The sequence below is a fragment of the Ictalurus punctatus genome, unplaced genomic scaffold, assembly GCF_001660625.3.
Source record: "Ictalurus punctatus breed USDA103 unplaced genomic scaffold, Coco_2.0 tig00163699, whole genome shotgun sequence".
NCBI classification, from domain to species: Eukaryota; Metazoa; Chordata; class Actinopteri; order Siluriformes; family Ictaluridae; genus Ictalurus; species Ictalurus punctatus.
This window is the reverse complement of record NW_026521173.1, coordinates 49856-77133: the sequence shown is the minus strand read 5'-3', so window position 1 is coordinate 77133 and position 27278 is coordinate 49856. Positions and strand designations below refer to the sequence as shown.

At 46.5% G+C, this 27278-nt stretch overlaps 6 non-coding genes across 6 annotated transcripts; all 6 read left to right on the top strand.

Moving 5' to 3' along the window:
- Positions 1–1796: 1796 nt before the first annotated feature.
- trnag-ucc (transfer RNA glycine (anticodon UCC)) lies at positions 1797–1868 on the top strand. Its single transcript has one exon. It is a non-coding gene; the product is annotated as a tRNA-Gly (tRNA).
- Positions 1869–4526: 2658 nt separating this feature from the next.
- On the top strand, positions 4527–4598 carry trnag-ucc (transfer RNA glycine (anticodon UCC)). The gene has a single exon. It is a non-coding gene; the product is annotated as a tRNA-Gly (tRNA).
- Positions 4599–7256: 2658 nt separating this feature from the next.
- trnag-ucc (transfer RNA glycine (anticodon UCC)) lies at positions 7257–7328 on the top strand. The gene has a single exon. It is a non-coding gene; the product is annotated as a tRNA-Gly (tRNA).
- A 2658-nt stretch (positions 7329–9986) lies between these two features.
- Positions 9987–10058, top strand: trnag-ucc (transfer RNA glycine (anticodon UCC)). The gene has a single exon. It is a non-coding gene; the product is annotated as a tRNA-Gly (tRNA).
- Positions 10059–15448: 5390 nt separating this feature from the next.
- Positions 15449–15520, top strand: trnag-ucc (transfer RNA glycine (anticodon UCC)). The gene has a single exon. It is a non-coding gene; the product is annotated as a tRNA-Gly (tRNA).
- A 4023-nt stretch (positions 15521–19543) lies between these two features.
- On the top strand, positions 19544–19615 carry trnag-ucc (transfer RNA glycine (anticodon UCC)). Its single transcript has one exon. It is a non-coding gene; the product is annotated as a tRNA-Gly (tRNA).
- The last annotated feature ends 7663 nt before the right edge of the window (positions 19616–27278 follow it).

Below are 27278 nucleotides of genomic sequence, written 5' to 3'. Positions count from 1 at the left end.
CTACAAAAGCTCAATGGAAGGGAAACCGCTCCCAGCCTTTTTCGGGCGTAGACCTCTTGCTGATAGGTGAACTTGGCGACCAGTACTTTAGGGAAAATTTTCCAGTCACGCACAGAGTCTTATTGAGCAACGAAAGAGCCAGGCTTCCACTTTCTGTGGAAAACCAGAGACTCCCTTTCATTTTGTAAGCAAATGTTAACTGCTTTGCTACAAAAGCACAAAAGAAGGAAATCTGCTCTGTCCAAGGTGTCGCTTTCCGGCTGTTCCTGGAGGACCTGTTCTTACGGTGATGAGTGTTAGGCAAACGTGATAACCACCACACTACAGAAACCATGACAGAGCTGCGCTTCGGCTCTTGTGGCTCCTATGGTCTGCTGATGAGAAGAGCACATACTTAAACTTTTGTTCAGCAGAGTTGAATTGCCTAGCGTGGCATTGGTGGTTTAGAGGTGAGCATAGCTGCCTTCCAAGTAGTTGACCTGCGTTTGATTCCTGGCCAATGCACGGATTGTAACTATCAGCTTCTGGAGCTACTTTATGGTAGTTGGCACAAAAGGAAGGAAACACCTACCTGAAAGTAAATGGGTCAACAGAATGTGCCATAGGCTTCTCTGCAGGCCTCCCACAACTCTTTCTGCTTCCCACTTGAATTCTTAGTGCTTCTTTGCTGTTTGTAAACAGCATTATCCAACAGGGCACGTTTGACCCGTGAACAGGGGCGAAAATGTTAGAAAATGCCGTCTCTCCGTGTCTGTCTTTTGTTAGCGACAAGCTAGCATGCAAACTGTGATGAGAGGTGTACATTTTCCGCAATCAGCCATCTATATAGTCAATGTTTTATATTTAATAAGCAAATATGTCTATATGCTGATTGGTCTCAAGCAGCGTTGTCCAATCTTCAGCTTTTCGTTCCAATCTAGCAGGAGCCACACCTGATTCCAATTGTTGGATCCGCTGATCTTGGCTTTCAATAGACTAAAGTGTGGCTTCTGCTTGGTTAGAATGACAACCTGCAACCACACTGGCCCATTCTGGAGAAGACTGGACAACCCTGATCGAAAGCAAATAACCACCGAGGTAAGTGCCACTTTGTGAGTTCTGAATCCGTCATGCCGACTCGACGTCACTCGATGAACAGGGAAGGAACTGGTAGATGAGAAGACTTCCCACTGTTGACGAATGGCGATTTCAAGTTGAGGGTGCGTTTGCTTTGCGTTTTCCCGCTTGGAGGTGGGGAATTACAAGTCGCAACCTCGTGTCAAGCGCATCAGTACTCTTGTCTTCTTGATGAAGGAAAGAGCCAGGCTTCCACATTCAGTGGAAAAGCAGAGACTGCCCGTGATTTTGCAAGCAGCTGTTATCTGCCTTGCTACAAAAGCTCAATGGAAGGGAAACCGCTCCCAGCCTTTTTCGGGCGTAGACCTCTTGCTGATAGGTGAACTTGGCGACCAGTACTTTAGGGAAAATTTTCCAGTCACGCACAGAGTCTTATTGAGCAACGAAAGAGCCAGGCTTCCACTTTCTGTGGAAAACCAGAGACTCCCTTTCATTTTGTAAGCAAATGTTAACTGCTTTGCTAAAAAAGCACAAAAGATGGAAATCTGCTCTGTCCAAGGTGTAGCTTTCCAGCTTTTCCTGGAGGACCTGATCTTACGGTGATGAGTGTTAGGCAAACGTGATAACCACCACACTACAGAAACCATGACAGAGTTGCGCTTTGGCTCTTGTCTATGGGCTGCTGATGAGAAGAGCACATACTTAAACTTTTGTTCAGCAGAGTTGAATTGCCTAGCATGGCATTGGTGGTATAGAGGTGAGCATAGCTGCCTTCCAAGTAGTTGACCCGGGTTCGATTCCCGGCCAATGCACGGATTCTAACTCGGAGCCTCTGGAGCTGCTTTATGGTAGTTGGCACAAAAGGAAGGAATCACCTACCTGAAAGTAAATGGGTCAACAGAATGTGCCATAGGCTTCTCTGCAGGCCTCCCACAACTCTTTCTGCTTCCCACTTGAATTCTTAGTGCTTCTTTGCTGTTTGTAAACAGCATTATCCAACAGGGCACGTTTGACCCGTGAACAGGGGCGAAAATGTTAGAAAATGCCGTCTCTCCGTGTCTGTCTTTTGTTAGCGACAAGCTAGCATGCAAACTGTGATGAGAGGTGTACATTTTCCGCAATCAGCCATCTATATAGTCAATGTTTTATATTTAATAAGCAAATATGTCTATATGCTGATTGGTCTCAAGCAGCGTTGTCCAATCTTCAGCTTTTCGTTCCAATCTAGCAGGAGCCACACCTGATTCCAATTGTTGGATCCGCTGATCTTGGCTTTCAATAGACTAAAGTGTGGCTTCTGCTTGGTTAGAATGACAACCTGCAACCACACTGGCCCATTCTGGAGAAGACTGGACAACCCTGATCGAAAGCAAATAACCACCGAGGTAAGTGCCACTTTGTGAGTTCTGAATCCGTCATGCCGACTCGACGTCACTCGATGAACAGGGAAGGAACTGGTAGATGAGAAGACTTCCCACTGTTGACGAATGGCGATTTCAAGTTGAGGGTGCGTTTGCTTTGCGTTTTCCCGCTTGGAGGTGGGGAATTACATGTCGCAACCTCGTGTCAAGCGCATCAGTACTCTTGTCTTCTTGATGAAGGAAAGAGCCAGGCTTCCACATTCAGTGGAAAAGCAGAGACTGCCCGTGATTTTGCAAGCAGCTGTTATCTGCCTTGCTACAAAAGCGCAATGGAAGGGAAACCGCTCCCAGCCTTTTTCGGGCGTAGACCTCTTGCTGATAGGTGAACTTGGCGACCAGTACTTTAGGGAAAATTTTCCAGTCACGCACAGAGTCTTATTGAGCAACGAAAGAGCCAGGCTTCCACTTTCTGTGGAAAACCAGAGACTCCCTTTCATTTTGTAAGCAAATGTTAACTGCTTTGCTACAAAAGCACAAAAGAAGGAAATCTGCTCTGTCCAAGGTGTCGCTTTCCGGCTGTTCCTGGAGGACCTGTTCTTACGGTGATGAGTGTTAGGCAAACGTGATAACCACCACACTACAGAAACCATGACAGAGCTGCGCTTCGGCTCTTGCCTATGGTCTGCTGATGAGAAGAGCACATACTTAAACTTTTGTTCAGCAGAGTTGAATTGCCTAGCGTGGCATTGGTGGTTTAGAGGTGAGCATAGCTGCCTTCCAAGTAGTTGACCTGCGTTTGATTCCTGGCCAATGCACGGATTGTAACTATCAGCTTCTGGAGCTACTTTATGGTAGTTGGCACAAAAGGAAGGAAACACCTACCTGAAAGTAAATGGGTCAACAGAATGTGCCATAGGCTTCTCTGCAGGCCTCCCACAACTCTTTCTGCTTCCCACTTGAATTCTTAGTGCTTCTTTGCTGTTTGTAAACACAGCATTATCCAACAGGGCACGTTTGACCCGTGAACAGGGGCGAAAATGTTAGAAAATGCCGTCTCTCCGTGTCTGTCTTTTGTTAGCGACAAGCTAGCATGCAAACTGTGATGAGAGGTGTACATTTTCCGCAGTCAGCCATCTATATAGTCAATGTTTTATATTTAATAAGCAAATATGTCTATATGCTGATTGGTCTCAAGCAGCGTTGTCCAATCTTCAGCTTTTCGTTCCAATCTAGCAGGAGCCACACCTGATTCCAATTGTTGGATCCGCTGATCTTGGCTTTCAATAGACTAAAGTGTGGCTTCTGCTTGGTTAGAATGACAACCTGCAACCACACTGGCCCATTCTGGAGAAGACTGGACAACCCTGATCGAAAGCAAATAACCACCGAGGTAAGTGCCACTTTGTGAGTTCTGAATCCGTCATGCCGACTCGACGTCACTCGATGAACAGGGAAGGAACTGGTAGATGAGAAGACTTCCCACTGTTGACGAATGGCGATTTCAAGTTGAGGGTGCGTTTGCTTTGCGTTTTCCCGCTTGGAGGTGGGGAATTACAAGTCGCAACCTCGTGTCAAGCGCATCAGTACTCTTGTCTTCTTGATGAAGGAAAGAGCCAGGCTTCCACATTCAGTGGAAAAGCAGAGACTGCCCGTGATTTTGCAAGCAGCTGTTATCTGCCTTGCTACAAAAGCTCAATGGAAGGGAAACCGCTCCCAGCCTTTTTCGGGCGTAGACCTCTTGCTGATAGGTGAACTTGGCGACCAGTACTTTAGGGAAAATTTTCCAGTCACGCACAGAGTCTTATTGAGCAACGAAAGAGCCAGGCTTCCACTTTCTGTGGAAAACCAGAGACTCCCTTTCATTTTGTAAGCAAATGTTAACTGCTTTGCTAAAAAAGCACAAAAGATGGAAATCTGCTCTGTCCAAGGTGTAGCTTTCCATCTTTTCCTGGAGGACCTGATCTTACGGTGATGAGTGTTAGGCAAACGTGATAACCACCACACTACAGAAACCATGACAGAGTTGCGCTTTGGCTCTTGTCTATGGGCTGCTGATGAGAAGAGCACATACTTAAACTTTTGTTCAGCAGAGTTGAATTGCCTAGCATGGCATTGGTGGTATAGAGGTGAGCATAGCTGCCTTCCAAGCAGTTGACCCGGGTTCGATTCCCGGCCAATGCACGGATTCTAACTCGGAGCCTCTGGAGCTGCTTTATGGTAGTTGGCACAAAAGGAAGGAATCACCTACCTGAAAGTAAATGGGTCAACAGAATGTGCCATAGGCTTCTCTGCAGGCCTCCCACAACTCTTTCTGCTTCCCACTTGAATTCTTAGTGCTTCTTTGCTGTTTGTAAACAGCATTATCCAACAGGGCACGTTTGACCCGTGAACAGGGGCGAAAATGTTAGAAAATGCCGTCTCTCCGTGTCTGTCTTTTGTTAGCGACAAGCTAGCATGCAAACTGTGATGAGAGGTGTACATTTTCCGCAATCAGCCATCTATATAGTCAATGTTTTATATTTAATAAGCAAATATGTCTATATGCTGATTGGTCTCAAGCAGCGTTGTCCAATCTTCAGCTTTTCGTTCCAATCTAGCAGGAGCCACACCTGATTCCAATTGTTGGATCCGCTGATCTTGGCTTTCAATAGACTAAAGTGTGGCTTCTGCTTGGTTAGAATGACAACCTGCAACCACACTGGCCCATTCTGGAGAAGACTGGACAACCCTGATCGAAAGCAAATAACCACCGAGGTAAGTGCCACTTTGTGAGTTCTGAATCCGTCATGCCGACTCGACGTCACTCGATGAACAGGGAAGGAACTGGTAGATGAGAAGACTTCCCACTGTTGACGAATGGCGATTTCAAGTTGAGGGTGCGTTTGCTTTGCGTTTTCCCGCTTGGAGGTGGGGAATTACATGTCGCAACCTCGTGTCAAGCGCATCAGTACTCTTGTCTTCTTGATGAAGGAAAGAGCCAGGCTTCCACATTCAGTGGAAAAGCAGAGACTGCCCGTGATTTTGCAAGCAGCTGTTATCTGCCTTGCTACAAAAGCTCAATGGAAGGGAAACCGCTCCCAGCCTTTTTCGGGCGTAGACCTCTTGCTGATAGGTGAACTTGGCGACCAGTACTTTAGGGAAAATTTTCCAGTCACGCACAGAGTCTTATTGAGCAACGAAAGAGCCAGGCTTCCACTTTCTGTGGAAAACCAGAGACTCCCTTTCATTTTGTAAGCAAATGTTAACTGCTTTGCTACAAAAGCACAAAAGAAGGAAATCTGCTCTGTCCAAGGTGTCGCTTTCCGGCTGTTCCTGGAGGACCTGTTCTTACGGTGATGAGTGTTAGGCAAACGTGATAACCACCACACTACAGAAACCATGACAGAGCTGCGCTTCGGCTCTTGCCTATGGTCTGCTGATGAGAAGAGCACATACTTAAACTTTTGTTCAGCAGAGTTGAATTGCCTAGCGTGGCATTGGTGGTTTAGAGGTGAGCATAGCTGCCTTCCAAGTAGTTGACCTGCGTTTGATTCCTGGCCAATGCACGGATTGTAACTATCAGCTTCTGGAGCTACTTTATGGTAGTTGGCACAAAAGGAAGGAAACACCTACCTGAAAGTAAATGGGTCAACAGAATGTGCCATAGGCTTCTCTGCAGGCCTCCCACAACTCTTTCTGCTTCCCACTTGAATTCTTAGTGCTTCTTTGCTGTTTGTAAACACAGCATTATCCAACAGGGCACGTTTGACCCGTGAACAGGGGCGAAAATGTTAGAAAATGCCGTCTCTCCGTGTCTGTCTTTTGTTAGCGACAAGCTAGCATGCAAACTGTGATGAGAGGTGTACATTTTCCGCAGTCAGCCATCTATATAGTCAATGTTTTATATTTAATAAGCAAATATGTCTATATGCTGATTGGTCTCAAGCAGCGTTGTCCAATCTTCAGCTTTTCGTTCCAATCTAGCAGGAGCCACACCTGATTCCAATTGTTGGATCCGCTGATCTTGGCTTTCAATAGACTAAAGTGTGGCTTCTGCTTGGTTAGAATGACAACCTGCAACCACACTGGCCCATTCTGGAGAAGACTGGACAACCCTGATCGAAAGCAAATAACCACCGAGGTAAGTGCCACTTTGTGAGTTCTGAATCCGTCATGCCGACTCGACGTCACTCGATGAACAGGGAAGGAACTGGTAGATGAGAAGACTTCCCACTGTTGACGAATGGCGATTTCAAGTTGAGGGTGCGTTTGCTTTGCGTTTTCCCGCTTGGAGGTGGGGAATTACAAGTCGCAACCTCGTGTCAAGCGCATCAGTACTCTTGTCTTCTTGATGAAGGAAAGAGCCAGGCTTCCACATTCAGTGGAAAAGCAGAGACTGCCCGTGATTTTGCAAGCAGCTGTTATCTGCCTTGCTACAAAAGCTCAATGGAAGGGAAACCGCTCCCAGCCTTTTTCGGGCGTAGACCTCTTGCTGATAGGTGAACTTGGCGACCAGTACTTTAGGGAAAATTTTCCAGTCACGCACAGAGTCTTATTGAGCAACGAAAGAGCCAGGCTTCCACTTTCTGTGGAAAACCAGAGACTCCCTTTCATTTTGTAAGCAAATGTTAACTGCTTTGCTAAAAAAGCACAAAAGATGGAAATCTGCTCTGTCCAAGGTGTAGCTTTCCATCTTTTCCTGGAGGACCTGATCTTACGGTGATGAGTGTTAGGCAAACGTGATAACCACCACACTACAGAAACCATGACAGAGTTGCGCTTTGGCTCTTGTCTATGGGCTGCTGATGAGAAGAGCACATACTTAAACTTTTGTTCAGCAGAGTTGAATTGCCTAGCATGGCATTGGTGGTATAGAGGTGAGCATAGCTGCCTTCCAAGCAGTTGACCCGGGTTCGATTCCCGGCCAATGCACGGATTCTAACTCGGAGCCTCTGGAGCTGCTTTATGGTAGTTGGCACAAAAGGAAGGAATCACCTACCTGAAAGTAAATGGGTCAACAGAATGTGCCATAGGCTTCTCTGCAGGCCTCCCACAACTCTTTCTGCTTCCCACTTGAATTCTTAGTGCTTCTTTGCTGTTTGTAAACAGCATTATCCAACAGGGCACGTTTGACCCGTGAACAGGGGCGAAAATGTTAGAAAATGCCGTCTCTCCGTGTCTGTCTTTTGTTAGCGACAAGCTAGCATGCAAACTGTGATGAGAGGTGTACATTTTCCGCAATCAGCCATCTATATAGTCAATGTTTTATATTTAATAAGCAAATATGTCTATATGCTGATTGGTCTCAAGCAGCGTTGTCCAATCTTCAGCTTTTCGTTCCAATCTAGCAGGAGCCACACCTGATTCCAATTGTTGGATCCGCTGATCTTGGCTTTCAATAGACTAAAGTGTGGCTTCTGCTTGGTTAGAATGACAACCTGCAACCACACTGGCCCATTCTGGAGAAGACTGGACAACCCTGATCGAAAGCAAATAACCACCGAGGTAAGTGCCACTTTGTGAGTTCTGAATCCGTCATGCCGACTCGACGTCACTCGATGAACAGGGAAGGAACTGGTAGATGAGAAGACTTCCCACTGTTGACGAATGGCGATTTCAAGTTGAGGGTGCGTTTGCTTTGCGTTTTCCCGCTTGGAGGTGGGGAATTACATGTCGCAACCTCGTGTCAAGCGCATCAGTACTCTTGTCTTCTTGATGAAGGAAAGAGCCAGGCTTCCACATTCAGTGGAAAAGCAGAGACTGCCCGTGATTTTGCAAGCAGCTGTTATCTGCCTTGCTACAAAAGCTCAATGGAAGGGAAACCGCTCCCAGCCTTTTTCGGGCGTAGACCTCTTGCTGATAGGTGAACTTGGCGACCAGTACTTTAGGGAAAATTTTCCAGTCACGCACAGAGTCTTATTGAGCAACGAAAGAGCCAGGCTTCCACTTTCTGTGGAAAACCAGAGACTCCCTTTCATTTTGTAAGCAAATGTTAACTGCTTTGCTACAAAAGCACAAAAGAAGGAAATCTGCTCTGTCCAAGGTGTCGCTTTCCGGCTGTTCCTGGAGGACCTGTTCTTACGGTGATGAGTGTTAGGCAAACGTGATAACCACCACACTACAGAAACCATGACAGAGCTGCGCTTCGGCTCTTGCCTATGGTCTGCTGATGAGAAGAGCACATACTTAAACTTTTGTTCAGCAGAGTTGAATTGCCTAGCGTGGCATTGGTGGTTTAGAGGTGAGCATAGCTGCCTTCCAAGTAGTTGACCTGCGTTTGATTCCTGGCCAATGCACGGATTGTAACTATCAGCTTCTGGAGCTACTTTATGGTAGTTGGCACAAAAGGAAGGAAACACCTACCTGAAAGTAAATGGGTCAACAGAATGTGCCATAGGCTTCTCTGCAGGCCTCCCACAACTCTTTCTGCTTCCCACTTGAATTCTTAGTGCTTCTTTGCTGTTTGTAAACACAGCATTATCCAACAGGGCACGTTTGACCCGTGAACAGGGGCGAAAATGTTAGAAAATGCCGTCTCTCCGTGTCTGTCTTTTGTTAGCGACAAGCTAGCATGCAAACTGTGATGAGAGGTGTACATTTTCCGCAATCAGCCATCTATATAGTCAATGTTTTATATTTAATAAGCAAATATGTCTATATGCTGATTGGTCTCAAGCAGCGTTGTCCAATCTTCAGCTTTTCGTTCCAATCTAGCAGGAGCCACACCTGATTCCAATTGTTGGATCCGCTGATCTTGGCTTTCAATAGACTAAAGTGTGGCTTCTGCTTGGTTAGAATGACAACCTGCAACCACACTGGCCCATTCTGGAGAAGACTGGACAACCCTGATCGAAAGCAAATAACCACCGAGGTAAGTGCCACTTTGTGAGTTCTGAATCCGTCATGCCGACTCGACGTCACTCGATGAACAGGGAAGGAACTGGTAGATGAGAAGACTTCCCACTGTTGACGAATGGCGATTTCAAGTTGAGGGTGCGTTTGCTTTGCGTTTTCCCGCTTGGAGGTGGGGAATTACATGTCGCAACCTCGTGTCAAGCGCATCAGTACTCTTGTCTTCTTGATGAAGGAAAGAGCCAGGCTTCCACATTCAGTGGAAAAGCAGAGACTGCCCGTGATTTTGCAAGCAGCTGTTATCTGCCTTGCTACAAAAGCTCAATGGAAGGGAAACCGCTCCCAGCCTTTTTCGGGCGTAGACCTCTTGCTGATAGGTGAACTTGGCGACCAGTACTTTAGGGAAAATTTTCCAGTCACGCACAGAGTCTTATTGAGCAACGAAAGAGCCAGGCTTCCACTTTCTGTGGAAAACCAGAGACTCCCTTTCATTTTGTAAGCAAATGTTAACTGCTTTGCTAAAAAAGCACAAAAGATGGAAATCTGCTCTGTCCAAGGTGTAGCTTTCCAGCTTTTCCTGGAGGACCTGATCTTACGGTGATGAGTGTTAGGCAAACGTGATAACCACCACACTACAGAAACCATGACAGAGTTGCGCTTTGGCTCTTGTCTATGGGCTGCTGATGAGAAGAGCACATACTTAAACTTTTGTTCAGCAGAGTTGAATTGCCTAGCATGGCATTGGTGGTATAGAGGTGAGCATAGCTGCCTTCCAAGCAGTTGACCCGGGTTCGATTCCCGGCCAATGCACGGATTCTAACTCGGAGCCTCTGGAGCTGCTTTATGGTAGTTGGCACAAAAGGAAGGAATCACCTACCTGAAAGTAAATGGGTCAACAGAATGTGCCATAGGCTTCTCTGCAGGCCTCCCACAACTCTTTCTGCTTCCCACTTGAATTCTTAGTGCTTCTTTGCTGTTTGTAAACAGCATTATCCAACAGGGCACGTTTGACCCGTGAACAGGGGCGAAAATGTTAGAAAATGCCGTCTCTCCGTGTCTGTCTTTTGTTAGCGACAAGCTAGCATGCAAACTGTGATGAGAGGTGTACATTTTCCGCAATCAGCCATCTATATAGTCAATGTTTTATATTTAATAAGCAAATATGTCTATATGCTGATTGGTCTCAAGCAGCGTTGTCCAATCTTCAGCTTTTCGTTCCAATCTAGCAGGAGCCACACCTGATTCCAATTGTTGGATCCGCTGATCTTGGCTTTCAATAGACTAAAGTGTGGCTTCTGCTTGGTTAGAATGACAACCTGCAACCACACTGGCCCATTCTGGAGAAGACTGGACAACCCTGATCGAAAGCAAATAACCACCGAGGTAAGTGCCACTTTGTGAGTTCTGAATCCGTCATGCCGACTCGACGTCACTCGATGAACAGGGAAGGAACTGGTAGATGAGAAGACTTCCCACTGTTGACGAATGGCGATTTCAAGTTGAGGGTGCGTTTGCTTTGCGTTTTCCCGCTTGGAGGTGGGGAATTACAAGTCGCAACCTCGTGTCAAGCGCATCAGTACTCTTGTCTTCTTGATGAAGGAAAGAGCCAGGCTTCCACATTCAGTGGAAAAGCAGAGACTGCCCGTGATTTTGCAAGCAGCTGTTATCTGCCTTGCTACAAAAGCTCAATGGAAGGGAAACCGCTCCCAGCCTTTTTCGGGCGTAGACCTCTTGCTGATAGGTGAACTTGGCGACCAGTACTTTAGGGAAAATTTTCCAGTCACGCACAGAGTCTTATTGAGCAACGAAAGAGCCAGGCTTCCACTTTCTGTTGAAAACCAGAGACTCCCTTTCATTTTGTAAGCAAATGTTAACTGCTTTGCTAAAAAAGCACAAAAGATGGAAATCTGCTCTGTCCAAGGTGTAGCTTTCCAGCTTTTCCTGGAGGACCTGAACTTACGGTGATGAGTGTCAGGCAAACGTGATAACCACCACACTACAGAAACCATGACAGAGTTGCGCTTTGGCTCTTGTCTATGGGCTGCTGATGAGAAGAGCACATACTTAAACTTTTGTTCAGCAGAGTTGAACTGCCTAGGGTGGCATTGGTGGTATAGAGGTGAGCATAGCTGCCTTCCAAGCAGTTGACCTGCGTTTGATTCCTGGCCAATGCACGGATTGTAACTAGGAGCTTCTGGAGCTACTTTATGGTAGTTGGCACAAAAGGAAGGAAACACCTACCTGAAAGTAAATGGGTCAACAGAATGTGCCATAGGCTTCTCTGCAGGCCTCCCACAACTCTTTCTGCTTCCCACTTGAATTCTTAGTGCTTCTTTGCTGTTTGTAAACACAGCATTATCCAACAGGGCACGTTTGACCCGTGAACAGGGGCGAAAATGTTAGAAAATGCCGTCTCTCCGTGACTGTCTTTTGTTAGCGACAAGCTAGCATGCAAACTGTGATGAGAGGTGTACATTTTCTGCAGTCAGCCATCTATATAGTCAATGTTTTATATTTAATAAGCAAATATGTCTATATGCTGATTGGTCTCAAGCAGCGTTGTCCAATCTTCAGCTTTTCGTTCCAATCTAGCAGGAGCCACACCTGATTCCAATTGTTGGATCCGCTGATCTTGGCTTTCAATAGACTAAAGTGTGGCTTCTGCTTGGTTAGAATGACAACCTGCAACCACACTGGCCCATTCTGGAGAAGACTGGACAACCCTGATCGAAAGCAAATAACCACCGAGGTAAGTGCCACTTTGTGAGTTCTGAATCCGTCATGCCGACTCGACGTCACTCGATGAACAGGGAAGGAACTGGTAGATGAGAAGACTTCCCACTGTTGACGAATGGCGATTTCAAGTTGAGGGTGCGTTTGCTTTGCGTTTTCCCGCTTGGAGGTGGGGAATTACAAGTCGCAACCTCGTGTCAAGCGCATCAGTACTCTTGTCTTCTTGATGAAGGAAAGAGCCAGGCTTCCACATTCAGTGGAAAAGCAGAGACTGCCCGTGATTTTGCAAGCAGCTGTTATCTGCCTTGCTACAAAAGCTCAATGGAAGGGAAACCGCTCCCAGCCTTTTTCGGGCGTAGACCTCTTGCTGATAGGTGAACTTGGCGACCAGTACTTTAGGGAAAATTTTCCAGTCACGCACAGAGTCTTATTGAGCAACGAAAGAGCCAGGCTTCCACTTTCTGTTGAAAACCAGAGACTCCCTTTCATTTTGTAAGCAAATGTTAACTGCTTTGCTAAAAAAGCACAAAAGATGGAAATCTGCTCTGTCCAAGGTGTAGCTTTCCAGCTTTTCCTGGAGGACCTGAACTTACGGTGATGAGTGTCAGGCAAACGTGATAACCACCACACTACAGAAACCATGACAGAGTTGCGCTTTGGCTCTTGTCTATGGGCTGCTGATGAGAAGAGCACATACTTAAACTTTTGTTCAGCAGAGTTGAACTGCCTAGGGTGGCATTGGTGGTATAGAGGTGAGCATAGCTGCCTTCCAAGCAGTTGACCTGCGTTTGATTCCTGGCCAATGCACGGATTGTAACTAGGAGCTTCTGGAGCTACTTTATGGTAGTTGGCACAAAAGGAAGGAAACACCTACCTGAAAGTAAATGGGTCAACAGAATGTGCCATAGGCTTCTCTGCAGGCCTCCCACAACTCTTTCTGCTTCCCACTTGAATTCTTAGTGCTTCTTTGCTGTTTGTAAACACAACATTATCCAACAGGGCACGTTTGACCCGTGAACAGGGGCGAAAATATTAGAAAATGCCGTCTCTCCGTGTCTGTCTTTTGTTAGCGACAAGCTAGCATGCAAACTGTGATGAGAGGTGTACATTTTCCGCAGTCAGCCATCTATATAGTCAATGTTTTATATTTAATAAGCAAATATGTCTATATGCTGATTGGTCTCAAGCAGCGTTGTCCAATCTTCAGCTTTTCGTTCCAATCTAGCAGGAGCCACACCTGATTCCAATTGTTGGATCCGCTGATCTTGGCTTTCAATAGACTAAAGTGTGGCTTCTGCTTGGTTAGAATGACAACCTGCAACCACACTGGCCCATTCTGGAGAAGACTGGACAACCCTGATCGAAAGCAAATAACCACCGAGGTAAGTGCCACTTTGTGAGTTCTGAATCCGTCATGCCGACTCGACGTCACTCGATGAACAGGGAAGGAACTGGTAGATGAGAAGACTTCCCACTGTTGACGAATGGCGATTTCAAGTTGAGGGTGCGTTTGCTTTGCGTTTTCCCGCTTGGAGGTGGGGAATTACATGTCGCAACCTCGTGTCAAGCGCATCAGTACTCTTGTCTTCTTGATGAAGGAAAGAGCCAGGCTTCCACATTCAGTGGAAAAGCAGAGACTGCCCGTGATTTTGCAAGCAGCTGTTATCTGCCTTGCTACAAAAGCTCAATGGAAGGGAAACCGCTCCCAGCCTTTTTCGGGCGTAGACCTCTTGCTGATAGGTGAACTTGGCGACCAGTACTTTAGGGAAAATTTTCCAGTCACGCACAGAGTCTTATTGAGCAACGAAAGAGCCAGGCTTCCACTTTCTGTGGAAAACCAGAGACTCCCTTTCATTTTGTAAGCAAATGTTAACTGCTTTGCTACAAAAGCACAAAAGAAGGAAATCTGCTCTGTCCAAGGTGTCGCTTTCCGGCTGTTCCTGGAGGACCTGTTCTTACGGTGATGAGTGTTAGGCAAACGTGATAACCACCACACTACAGAAACCATGACAGAGCTGCGCTTCGGCTCTTGCCTATGGTCTGCTGATGAGAAGAGCACATACTTAAACTTTTGTTCAGCAGAGTTGAATTGCCTAGCGTGGCATTGGTGGTTTAGAGGTGAGCATAGCTGCCTTCCAAGTAGTTGACCTGCGTTTGATTCCTGGCCAATGCACGGATTGTAACTATCAGCTTCTGGAGCTACTTTATGGTAGTTGGCACAAAAGGAAGGAAACACCTACCTGAAAGTAAATGGGTCAACAGAATGTGCCATAGGCTTCTCTGCAGGCCTCCCACAACTCTTTCTGCTTCCCACTTGAATTCTTAGTGCTTCTTTGCTGTTTGTAAACACAGCATTATCCAACAGGGCACGTTTGACCCGTGAACAGGGGCGAAAATGTTAGAAAATGCCGTCTCTCCGTGTCTGTCTTTTGTTAGCGACAAGCTAGCATGCAAACTGTGATGAGAGGTGTACATTTTCCGCAGTCAGCCATCTATATAGTCAATGTTTTATATTTAATAAGCAAATATGTCTATATGCTGATTGGTCTCAAGCAGCGTTGTCCAATCTTCAGCTTTTCGTTCCAATCTAGCAGGAGCCACACCTGATTCCAATTGTTGGATCCGCTGATCTTGGCTTTCAATAGACTAAAGTGTGGCTTCTGCTTGGTTAGAATGACAACCTGCAACCACACTGGCCCATTCTGGAGAAGACTGGACAACCCTGATCGAAAGCAAATAACCACCGAGGTAAGTGCCACTTTGTGAGTTCTGAATCCGTCATGCCGACTCGACGTCACTCGATGAACAGGGAAGGAACTGGTAGATGAGAAGACTTCCCACTGTTGACGAATGGCGATTTCAAGTTGAGGGTGCGTTTGCTTTGCGTTTTCCCGCTTGGAGGTGGGGAATTACAAGTCGCAACCTCGTGTCAAGCGCATCAGTACTCTTGTCTTCTTGATGAAGGAAAGAGCCAGGCTTCCACATTCAGTGGAAAAGCAGAGACTGCCCGTGATTTTGCAAGCAGCTGTTATCTGCCTTGCTACAAAAGCTCAATGGAAGGGAAACCGCTCCCAGCCTTTTTCGGGCGTAGACCTCTTGCTGATAGGTGAACTTGGCGACCAGTACTTTAGGGAAAATTTTCCAGTCACGCACAGAGTCTTATTGAGCAACGAAAGAGCCAGGCTTCCACTTTCTGTGGAAAACCAGAGACTCCCTTTCATTTTGTAAGCAAATGTTAACTGCTTTGCTAAAAAAGCACAAAAGATGGAAATCTGCTCTGTCCAAGGTGTAGCTTTCCAGCTTTTCCTGGAGGACCTGATCTTACGGTGATGAGTGTTAGGCAAACGTGATAACCACCACACTACAGAAACCATGACAGAGTTGCGCTTTGGCTCTTGTCTATGGGCTGCTGATGAGAAGAGCACATACTTAAACTTTTGTTCAGCAGAGTTGAATTGCCTAGCATGGCATTGGTGGTATAGAGGTGAGCATAGCTGCCTTCCAAGCAGTTGACCCGGGTTCGATTCCCGGCCAATGCACGGATTCTAACTCGGAGCCTCTGGAGCTGCTTTATGGTAGTTGGCACAAAAGGAAGGAATCACCTACCTGAAAGTAAATGGGTCAACAGAATGTGCCATAGGCTTCTCTGCAGGCCTCCCACAACTCTTTCTGCTTCCCACTTGAATTCTTAGTGCTTCTTTGCTGTTTGTAAACAGCATTATCCAACAGGGCACGTTTGACCCGTGAACAGGGGCGAAAATGTTAGAAAATGCCGTCTCTCCGTGTCTGTCTTTTGTTAGCGACAAGCTAGCATGCAAACTGTGATGAGAGGTGTACATTTTCCGCAATCAGCCATCTATATAGTCAATGTTTTATATTTAATAAGCAAATATGTCTATATGCTGATTGGTCTCAAGCAGCGTTGTCCAATCTTCAGCTTTTCGTTCCAATCTAGCAGGAGCCACACCTGATTCCAATTGTTGGATCCGCTGATCTTGGCTTTCAATAGACTAAAGTGTGGCTTCTGCTTGGTTAGAATGACAACCTGCAACCACACTGGCCCATTCTGGAGAAGACTGGACAACCCTGATCGAAAGCAAATAACCACCGAGGTAAGTGCCACTTTGTGAGTTCTGAATCCGTCATGCCGACTCGACGTCACTCGATGAACAGGGAAGGAACTGGTAGATGAGAAGACTTCCCACTGTTGACGAATGGCGATTTCAAGTTGAGGGTGCGTTTGCTTTGCGTTTTCCCGCTTGGAGGTGGGGAATTACAAGTCGCAACCTCGTGTCAAGCGCATCAGTACTCTTGTCTTCTTGATGAAGGAAAGAGCCAGGCTTCCACATTCAGTGGAAAAGCAGAGACTGCCCGTGATTTTGCAAGCAGCTGTTATCTGCCTTGCTACAAAAGCTCAATGGAAGGGAAACCGCTCCCAGCCTTTTTCGGGCGTAGACCTCTTGCTGATAGGTGAACTTGGCGACCAGTACTTTAGGGAAAATTTTCCAGTCACGCACAGAGTCTTATTGAGCAACGAAAGAGCCAGGCTTCCACTTTCTGTGGAAAACCAGAGACTCCCTTTCTTTTTGTAAGCAAATGTTAACTGCTTTGCTACAAAAGCACAAAAGAAGGAAATCTGCTCTGTCCAAGGTGTCGCTTTCCGGCTGTTCCTGGAGGACCTGATCTTACGGTGATGAGTGTTAGGCAAACGTGATAACCACCACACTACAGAAACCATGACAGAGCTACGCTTCGGCTCTTGCCTATGGTCTGCTGATGAGAAGAGCACATACTTAAACTTTTGTTCAGCAGAGTTGAATTGCCTAGCGTGGCATTGGTGGTTTAGAGGTGAGCATAGCTGCCTTCCAAGTAGTTGACCTGCGTTTGATTCCTGGCCAATGCACGGATTGTAACTATCAGCTTCTGGAGCTACTTTATGGTAGTTGGCACAAAAGGAAGGAAACACCTACCTGAAAGTAAATGGGTCAACAGAATGTGCCATAGGCTTCTCTGCAGGCCTCCCACAACTCTTTCTGCTTCCCACTTGAATTCTTAGTGCTTCTTTGCTGTTTGTAAACACAGCATTATCCAACAGGGCACGTTTGACCCGTGAACAGGGGCGAAAATGTTAGAAAATGCCGTCTCTCCGTGACTGTCTTTTGTTAGCGACAAGCTAGCATGCAAACTGTGATGAGAGGTGTACATTTTCCGCAATCAGCCATCTATATAGTCAATGTTTTATATTTAATAAGCAAATATGTCTATATGCTGATTGGTCTCAAGCAGCGTTGTCCAATCTTCAGCTTTTTGTTCCAATCTAGCAGGAGCCACACCTGATTCCAATTGTTGGATCCGCTGATCTTGGCTTTCAATAGACTAAAGTGTGGCTTCTGCTTGGTTAGAATGACAACCTGCAACCACACTGGCCCATTCTGGAGAAGACTGGACAACCCTGATCGAAAGCAAATAACCACCGAGGTAAGTGCCACTTTGTGAGTTCTGAATCCGTCATGCCGACTCGACGTCACTCGATGAACAGGGAAGGAACTGGTAGATGAGAAGACTTCCCACTGTTGACGAATGGCGATTTCAAGTTGAGGGTGCGTTTGCTTTGCGTTTTCCCGCTTGGAGGTGGGGAATTACAAGTCGCAACCTCGTGTCAAGCGCATCAGTACTCTTGTCTTCTTGATGAAGGAAAGAGCCAGGCTTCCCCATTCAGTGGAAAAGCAGAGACTGCCCGTGATTTTGCAAGCAGCTGTTATCTGCCTTGCTACAAAAGCTCAATGGAAGGGAAACCGCTCCCAGCCTTTTTCGGGCGTAGACCTCTTGCTGATAGGTGAACTTGGCGACCAGTACTTTAGGGAAAATTTTCCAGTCACGCACAGAGTCTTATTGAGCAACGAAAGAGCCAGGCTTCCACTTTCTGTGGAAAACCAGAGACTCCCTTTCATTTTGTAAGCAAATGTTAACTGCTTGCTACAAAAGCACAAAAGAAGGAAATCTGCTCTGTCCAAGGTGTCACTTTCCGGCTGTTCCTGGAGGACCTGATCTTACGGTGATGAGTGTTAGGCAAACGTGATAACCACCACACTACAGAAACCATGACAGAGCTACGCTTCGGCTCTTGCCTATGGTCTGCTGATGAGAAGAGCACATACTTAAACTTTTGTTCAGCAGAGTTGAATTGCCTAGCGTGGCATTGGTGGTATAGAGGTGAGCATAGCTGCCTTCCAAGCAGTTGACCTGCGTTTGATTCCTGGCCAATGCACGGATTGTAACTATCAGCTTCTGGAGCTACTTTATGGTAGTTGGCACAAAAGGAAGGAAACACCTACCTGAAAGTAAATGGGTCAACAGAATGTGCCGTAGGCTTCTCTGCAGGCCTCCCACAACTCTTTCTGCTTCCCACTTGAATTCTTAGTGCTTCTTTGCTGTTTGTAAACACAGCATTATCCAACAGGGCACGTTTGACCCGTGAACAGGGGCGAAAATGTTAGAAAATGCCGTCTCTCCGTGTCTGTCTTTTGTTAGCGACAAGCTAGCATGCAAACTGTGATGAGAGGTGTACATTTTCCGCAGTCAGCCATCTATATAGTCAATGTTTTATATTTAATAAGCAAATATGTCTATATGCTGATTGGTCTCAAGCAGCGTTGTCCAATCTTCAGCTTTTCGTTCCAATCTAGCAGGAGCCACACCTGATTCCAATTGTTGGATCCGCTGATCTTGGCTTTCAATAGACTAAAGTGTGGCTTCTGCTTGGTTAGAATGACAACCTGCAACCACACTGGCCCATTCTGGAGAAGACTGGACAACCCTGATCGAAAGCAAATAACCACCGAGGTAAGTGCCACTTTGTGAGTTCTGAATCCGTCATGCCGACTCGACGTCACTCGATGAACAGGGAAGGAACTGGTAGATGAGAAGACTTCCCACTGTTGACGAATGGCGATTTCAAGTTGAGGGTGCGTTTGCTTTGCGTTTTCCCGCTTGGAGGTGGGGAATTACAAGTCGCAACCTCGTGTCAAGCGCATCAGTACTCTTGTCTTCTTGATGAAGGAAAGAGCCAGGCTTCCACATTCAGTGGAAAAGCAGAGACTGCCCGTGATTTTGCAAGCAGCTGTTATCTGCCTTGCTACAAAAGCTCAATGGAAGGGAAACCGCTCCCAGCCTTTTTCGGGCGTAGACCTCTTGCTGATAGGTGAACTTGGCGACCAGTACTTTAGGGAAAATTTTCCAGTCACGCACAGAGTCTTATTGAGCAACGAAAGAGCCAGGCTTCCACTTTCTGTGGAAAACCAGAGACTCCCTTTCATTTTGTAAGCAAATGTTAACTGCTTTGCTAAAAAAGCACAAAAGATGGAAATCTGCTCTGTCCAAGGTGTAGCTTTCCAGCTTTTCCTGGAGGACCTGATCTTACGGTGATGAGTGTTAGGCAAACGTGATAACCACCACACTACAGAAACCATGACAGAGTTGCGCTTTGGCTCTTGTCTATGGGCTGCTGATGAGAAGAGCACATACTTAAACTTTTGTTCAGCAGAGTTGAATTGCCTAGCATGGCATTGGTGGTATAGAGGTGAGCATAGCTGCCTTCCAAGCAGTTGACCCGGGTTCGATTCCCGGCCAATGCACGGAGTGTAACTCGGAGCCTCTGGAGCTGCTTTATGGTAGTTGGCACAAAAGGAAGGAATCACCTACCTGAAAGTAAATGGGTCAACAGAATGTGCCATAGGCTTCTCTGCAGGCCTCCCACAACTCTTTCTGCTTCCCACTTGAATTCTTAGTGCTTCTTTGCTGTTTGTAAACAGCATTATCCAACAGGGCACGTTTGACCCGTGAACAGGGGCGAAAATGTTAGAAAATGCCGTCTCTCCGTGTCTGTCTTTTGTTAGCGACAAGCTAGCATGCAAACTGTGATGAGAGGTGTACATTTTCCGCAATCAGCCATCTATATAGTCAATGTTTTATATTTAATAAGCAAATATGTCTATATGCTGATTGGTCTCAAGCAGCGTTGTCCAATCTTCAGCTTTTCGTTCCAATCTAGCAGGAGCCACACCTGATTCCAATTGTTGGATCCGCTGATCTTGGCTTTCAATAGACTAAAGTGTGGCTTCTGCTTGGTTAGAATGACAACCTGCAACCACACTGGCCCATTCTGGAGAAGACAGGACAACCCTGATCGAAAGCAAATAACCACCGAGGTAAGTGCCACTTTGTGAGTTCTGAATCCGTCATGCCGACTCGACGTCACTCGATGAACAGGGAAGGAACTGGTAGATGAGAAGACTTCCCACTGTTGACGAATGGCGATTTCAAGTTGAGGGTGCGTTTGCTTTGCGTTTTCCCGCTTGGAGGTGGGGAATTACAAGTCGCAACCTCGTGTCAAGCGCATCAGTACTCTTGTCTTCTTGATGAAGGAAAGAGCCAGGCTTCCACATTCAGTGGAAAAGCAGAGACTGCCCGTGATTTTGCAAGCAGCTGTTATCTGCCTTGCTACAAAAGCTCAATGGAAGGGAAACCGCTCCCAGCCTTTTTCGGGCGTAGACCTCTTGCTGATAGGTGAACTTGGCGACCAGTACTTTAGGGAAAATTTTCCAGTCACGCACAGAGTCTTATTGAGCAACGAAAGAGCCAGGCTTCCACTTTCTGTGGAAAACCAGAGACTCCCTTTCTTTTTGTAAGCAAATGTTAACTGCTTTGCTACAAAAGCACAAAAGAAGGAAATCTGCTCTGTCCAAGGTGTCGCTTTCCGGCTGTTCCTGGAGGACCTGATCTTACGGTGATGAGTGTTAGGCAAACGTGATAACCACCACACTACAGAAACCATGACAGAGCTACGCTTCGGCTCTTGCCTATGGTCTGCTGATGAGAAGAGCACATACTTAAACTTTTGTTCAGCAGAGTTGAATTGCCTAGCGTGGCATTGGTGGTTTAGAGGTGAGCATAGCTGCCTTCCAAGTAGTTGACCTGCGTTTGATTCCTGGCCAATGCACGGATTGTAACTATCAGCTTCTGGAGCTACTTTATGGTAGTTGGCACAAAAGGAAGGAAACACCTACCTGAAAGTAAATGGGTCAACAGAATGTGCCATAGGCTTCTCTGCAGGCCTCCCACAACTCTTTCTGCTTCCCACTTGAATTCTTAGTGCTTCTTTGCTGTTTGTAAACACAGCATTATCCAACAGGGCACGTTTGACCCGTGAACAGGGGCGAAAATGTTAGAAAATGCCGTCTCTCCGTGTCTGTCTTTTGTTAGCGACAAGCTAGCATGCAAACTGTGATGAGAGGTGTACATTTTCCGCAATCAGCCATCTATATAGTCAATGTTTTATATTTAATAAGCAAATATGTCTATATGCTGATTGGTCTCAAGCAGCGTTGTCCAATCTTCAGCTTTTCGTTCCAATCTAGCAGGAGCCACACCTGATTCCAATTGTTGGATCCGCTGATCTTGGCTTTCAATAGACTAAAGTGTGGCTTCTGCTTGGTTAGAATGACAACCTGCAACCACACTGGCCCATTCTGGAGAAGACTGGACAACCCTGATCGAAAGCAAATAACCACCGAGGTAAGTGCCACTTTGTGAGTTCTGAATCCGTCATGCCGACTCGACGTCACTCGATGAACAGGGAAGGAACTGGTAGATGAGAAGACTTCCCACTGTTGACGAATGGCGATTTCAAGTTGAGGGTGCGTTTGCTTTGCGTTTTCCCGCTTGGAGGTGGGGAATTACAAGTCGCAACCTCGTGTCAAGCGCATCAGTACTCTTGTCTTCTTGATGAAGGAAAGAGCCAGGCTTCCACATTCAGTGGAAAAGCAGAGACTGCCCGTGATTTTGCAAGCAGCTGTTATCTGCCTTGCTACAAAAGCTCAATGGAAGGGAAACCGCTCCCAGCCTTTTTCGGGCGTAGACCTCTTGCTGATAGGTGAACTTGGCGACCAGTACTTTAGGGAAAATTTTCCAGTCACGCACAGAGTCTTATTGAGCAACGAAAGAGCCAGGCTTCCACTTTCTGTGGAAAACCAGAGACTCCCTTTCATTTTGTAAGCAAATGTTAACTGCTTTGCTACAAAAGCACAAAAGAAGGAAATCTGCTCTGTCCAAGGTGTCACTTTCCGGCTGTTCCTGGAGGACCTGATCTTACGGTGATGAGTGTTAGGCAAACGTGATAACCACCACACTACAGAAACCATGACAGAGCTACGCTTCGGCTCTTGCCTATGGTCTGCTGATGAGAAGAGCACATACTTAAACTTTTGTTCAGCAGAGTTGAATTGCCTAGCGTGGCATTGGTGGTATAGAGGTGAGCATAGCTGCCTTCCAAGCATTTGACCTGTGTTTGATTCCTGGCCAATGCACGGATTGTAACTATCAGCTTCTGGAGCTACTTTATGGTAGTTGGCACAAAAGGAAGGAAACACCTACCTGAAAGTAAATGGGTCAACAGAATGTGCCGTAGGCTTCTCTGCAGGCCTCCCACAACTCTTTCTGCTTCCCACTTGAATTCTTAGTGCTTCTTTGCTGTTTGTAAACACAGCATTATCCAACAGGGCACGTTTGACCCGTGAACAGGGGCGAAAATGTTAGAAAATGCCGTCTCTCCGTGTCTGTCTTTTGTTAGCGACAAGCTAGCATGCAAACTGTGATGAGAGGTGTACATTTTCCGCAATCAGCCATCTATATAGTCAATGTTTTATATTTAATAAGCAAATATGTCTATATGCTGATTGGTCTCAAGCAGCGTTGTCCAATCTTCAGCTTTTCGTTCCAATCTAGCAGGAGCCACACCTGATTCCAATTGTTGGATCCGCTGATCTTGGCTTTCAATAGACTAAAGTGTGGCTTCTGCTTGGTTAGAATGACAACCTGCAACCACACTGGCCCATTCTGGAGAAGACTGGACAACCCTGATCGAAAGCAAATAACCACCGAGGTAAGTGCCACTTTGTGAGTTCTGAATCCGTCATGCCGACTCGACGTCACTCGATGAACAGGGAAGGAACTGGTAGATGAGAAGACTTCCCACTGTTGACGAATGGCGATTTCAAGTTGAGGGTGCGTTTGCTTTGCGTTTTCCCGCTTGGAGGTGGGGAATTACATGTCGCAACCTCGTGTCAAGCGCATCAGTACTCTTGTCTTCTTGATGAAGGAAAGAGCCAGGCTTCCACATTCAGTGGAAAAGCAGAGACTGCCCGTGATTTTGCAAGCAGCTGTTATCTGCCTTGCTACAAAAGCTCAATGGAAGGGAAACCGCTCCCAGCCTTTTTCGGGCGTAGACCTCTTGCTGATAGGTGAACTTGGCGACCAGTACTTTAGGGAAAATTTTCCAGTCACGCACAGAGTCTTATTGAGCAACGAAAGAGCCAGGCTTCCACTTTCTGTTGAAAACCAGAGACTCCCTTTCATTTTGTAAGCAAATGTTAACTGCTTTGCTAAAAAAGCACAAAAGATGGAAATCTGCTCTGTCCAAGGTGTAGCTTTCCAGCTTTTCCTGGAGGACCTGATCTTACGGTGATGAGTGTCAGGCAAACGTGATAACCACCACACTACAGAAACCATGACAGAGTTGCGCTTTGGCTCTTGTCTATGGGCTGCTGATGAGAAGAGCACATACTTAAACTTTTGTTCAGCAGAGTTGAACTGCCTAGGGTGGCATTGGTGGTATAGAGGTGAGCATAGCTGCCTTCCAAGCAGTTGACCTGCGTTTGATTCCTGGCCAATGCACGGATTGTAACTAGGAGCTTCTGGAGCTACTTTATGGTAGTTGGCACAAAAGGAAGGAAACACCTACCTGAAAGTAAATGGGTCAACAGAATGTGCCATAGGCTTCTCTGCAGGCCTCCCACAACTCTTTCTGCTTCCCACTTGAATTCTTAGTGCTTCTTTGCTGTTTGTAAACACAGCATTATCCAACAGGGCACGTTTGACCCGTGAACAGGGGCGAAAATGTTAGAAAATGCCGTCTCTCCGTGACTGTCTTTTGTTAGCGACAAGCTAGCATGCAAACTGTGATGAGAGGTGTACATTTTCCGCAGTCAGCCATCTATATAGTCAATGTTTTATATTTAATAAGCAAATATGTCTATATGCTGATTGGTCTCAAGCAGCGTTGTCCAATCTTCAGCTTTTCGTTCCAATCTAGCAGGAGCCACACCTGATTCCAATTGTTGGATCCGCTGATCTTGGCTTTCAATAGACTAAAGTGTGGCTTCTGCTTGGTTAGAATGACAACCTGCAACCACACTGGCCCATTCTGGAGAAGACTGGACAACCCTGATCGAAAGCAAATAACCACCGAGGTAAGTGCCACTTTGTGAGTTCTGAATCCGTCATGCCGACTCGACGTCACTCGATGAACAGGGAAGGAACTGGTAGATGAGAAGACTTCCCACTGTTGACGAATGGCGATTTCAAGTTGAGGGTGCGTTTGCTTTGCGTTTTCCCGCTTGGAGGTGGGGAATTACAAGTCGCAACCTCGTGTCAAGCGCATCAGTACTCTTGTATTCTTGATGAAGGAAAGAGCCAGGCTTCCACATTCAGTGGAAAAGCAGAGACTGCCCGTGATTTTGCAAGCAGCTGTTATCTGCCTTGCTACAAAAGCTCAATGGAAGGGAAACCGCTCCCAGCCTTTTTCGGGCGTAGACCTCTTGCTGATAGGTGAACTTGGCGACCAGTACTTTAGGGAAAATTTTCCAGTCACGCACAGAGTCTTATTGAGCAACGAAAGAGCCAGGCTTCCACTTTCTGTGGAAAACCAGAGACTCCCTTTCTTTTTGTAAGCAAATGTTAACTGCTTTGCTACAAAAGCACAAAAGAAGGAAATCTGCTCTGTCCAAGGTGTCACTTTCCGGCTGTTCCTGGAGGACCTGATCTTACGGTGATGAGTGTTAGGCAAACGTGATAACCACCACACTACAGAAACCATGACAGAGCTACGCTTCGGCTCTTGCCTATGGTCTGCTGATGAGAAGAGCACATACTTAAACTTTTGTTCAGCAGAGTTGAATTGCCTAGCGTGGCATTGGTGGTATAGAGGTGAGCATAGCTGCCTTCCAAGCAGTTGACCTGCCTTTGATTCCTGGCCAATGCACGGATTGTAACTATCAGCTTCTGGAGCTACTTTATGGTAGTTGGCACAAAAGGAAGGAAACACCTACCTGAAAGTAAATGGGTCAACAGAATGTGCCATAGGCTTCTCTGCAGGCCTCCCACAACTCTTTCTGCTTCCCACTTGAATTCTTAGTGCTTCTTTGCTGTTTGTAAACACAGCATTATCCAACAGGGCACGTTTGACCCGTGAACAGGGGCGAAAATGTTAGAAAATGCCGTCTCTCCGTGTCTGTCTTTTGTTAGCGACAAGCTAGCATGCAAACTGTGATGAGAGGTGTACATTTTCCGCAATCAGCCATCTATATAGTCAATGTTTTATATTTAATAAGCAAATATGTCTATATGCTGATTGGTCTCAAGCAGCGTTGTCCAATCTTCAGCTTTTCGTTCCAATCTAGCAGGAGCCACACCTGATTCCAATTGTTGGATCCGCTGATCTTGGCTTTCAATAGACTAAAGTGTGGCTTCTGCTTGGTTAGAATGACAACCTGCAACCACACTGGCCCATTCTGGAGAAGACTGGACAACCCTGATCGAAAGCAAATAACCACCGAGGTAAGTGCCACTTTGTGAGTTCTGAATCCGTCATGCCGACTCGACGTCACTCGATGAACAGGGAAGGAACTGGTAGATGAGAAGACTTCCCACTGTTGACGAATGGCGATTTCAAGTTGAGGGTGCGTTTGCTTTGCGTTTTCCCGCTTGGAGGTGGGGAATTACATGTCGCAACCTCGTGTCAAGCGCATCAGTACTCTTGTCTTCTTGATGAAGGAAAGAGCCAGGCTTCCACATTCAGTGGAAAAGCAGAGACTGCCCGTGATTTTGCAAGCAGCTGTTATCTGCCTTGCTACAAAAGCTCAATGGAAGGGAAACCGCTCCCAGCCTTTTTCGGGCGTAGACCTCTTGCTGATAGGTGAACTTGGCGACCAGTACTTTAGGGAAAATTTTCCAGTCACGCACAGAGTCTTATTGAGCAACGAAAGAGCCAGGCTTCCACTTTCTGTGGAAAACCAGAGACTCCCTTTCATTTTGTAAGCAAATGTTAACTGCTTTGCTACAAAAGCACAAAAGAAGGAAATCTGCTCTGTCCAAGGTGTCGCTTTCCGGCTGTTCCTGGAGGACCTGTTCTTACGGTGATGAGTGTTAGGCAAACGTGATAACCACCACACTACAGAAACCATGACAGAGCTGCGCTTCGGCTCTTGCCTATGGTCTGCTGATGAGAAGAGCACATACTTAAACTTTTGTTCAGCAGAGTTGAATTGCCTAGCGTGGCATTGGTGGTTTAGAGGTGAGCATAGCTGCCTTCCAAGTAGTTGACCTGCGTTTGATTCCTGGCCAATGCACGGATTGTAACTATCAGCTTCTGGAGCTACTTTATGGTAGTTGGCACAAAAGGAAGGAAACACCTACCTGAAAGTAAATGGGTCAACAGAATGTGCCATAGGCTTCTCTGCAGGCCTCCCACAACTCTTTCTGCTTCCCACTTGAATTCTTAGTGCTTCTTTGCTGTTTGTAAACACAGCATTATCCAACAGGGCACGTTTGACCCGTGAACAGGGGCGAAAATGTTAGAAAATGCCGTCTCTCCGTGTCTGTCTTTTGTTAGCGACAAGCTAGCATGCAAACTGTGATGAGAGGTGTACATTTTCCGCAGTCAGCCATCTATATAGTCAATGTTTTATATTTAATAAGCAAATATGTCTATATGCTGATTGGTCTCAAGCAGCGTTGTCCAATCTTCAGCTTTTCGTTCCAATCTAGCAGGAGCCACACCTGATTCCAATTGTTGGATCCGCTGATCTTGGCTTTCAATAGACTAAAGTGTGGCTTCTGCTTGGTTAGAATGACAACCTGCAACCACACTGGCCCATTCTGGAGAAGACTGGACAACCCTGATCGAAAGCAAATAACCACCGAGGTAAGTGCCACTTTGTGAGTTCTGAATCCGTCATGCCGACTCGACGTCACTCGATGAACAGGGAAGGAACTGGTAGATGAGAAGACTTCCCACTGTTGACGAATGGCGATTTCAAGTTGAGGGTGCGTTTGCTTTGCGTTTTCCCGCTTGGAGGTGGGGAATTACAAGTCGCAACCTCGTGTCAAGCGCATCAGTACTCTTGTCTTCTTGATGAAGGAAAGAGCCAGGCTTCCACATTCAGTGGAAAAGCAGAGACTGCC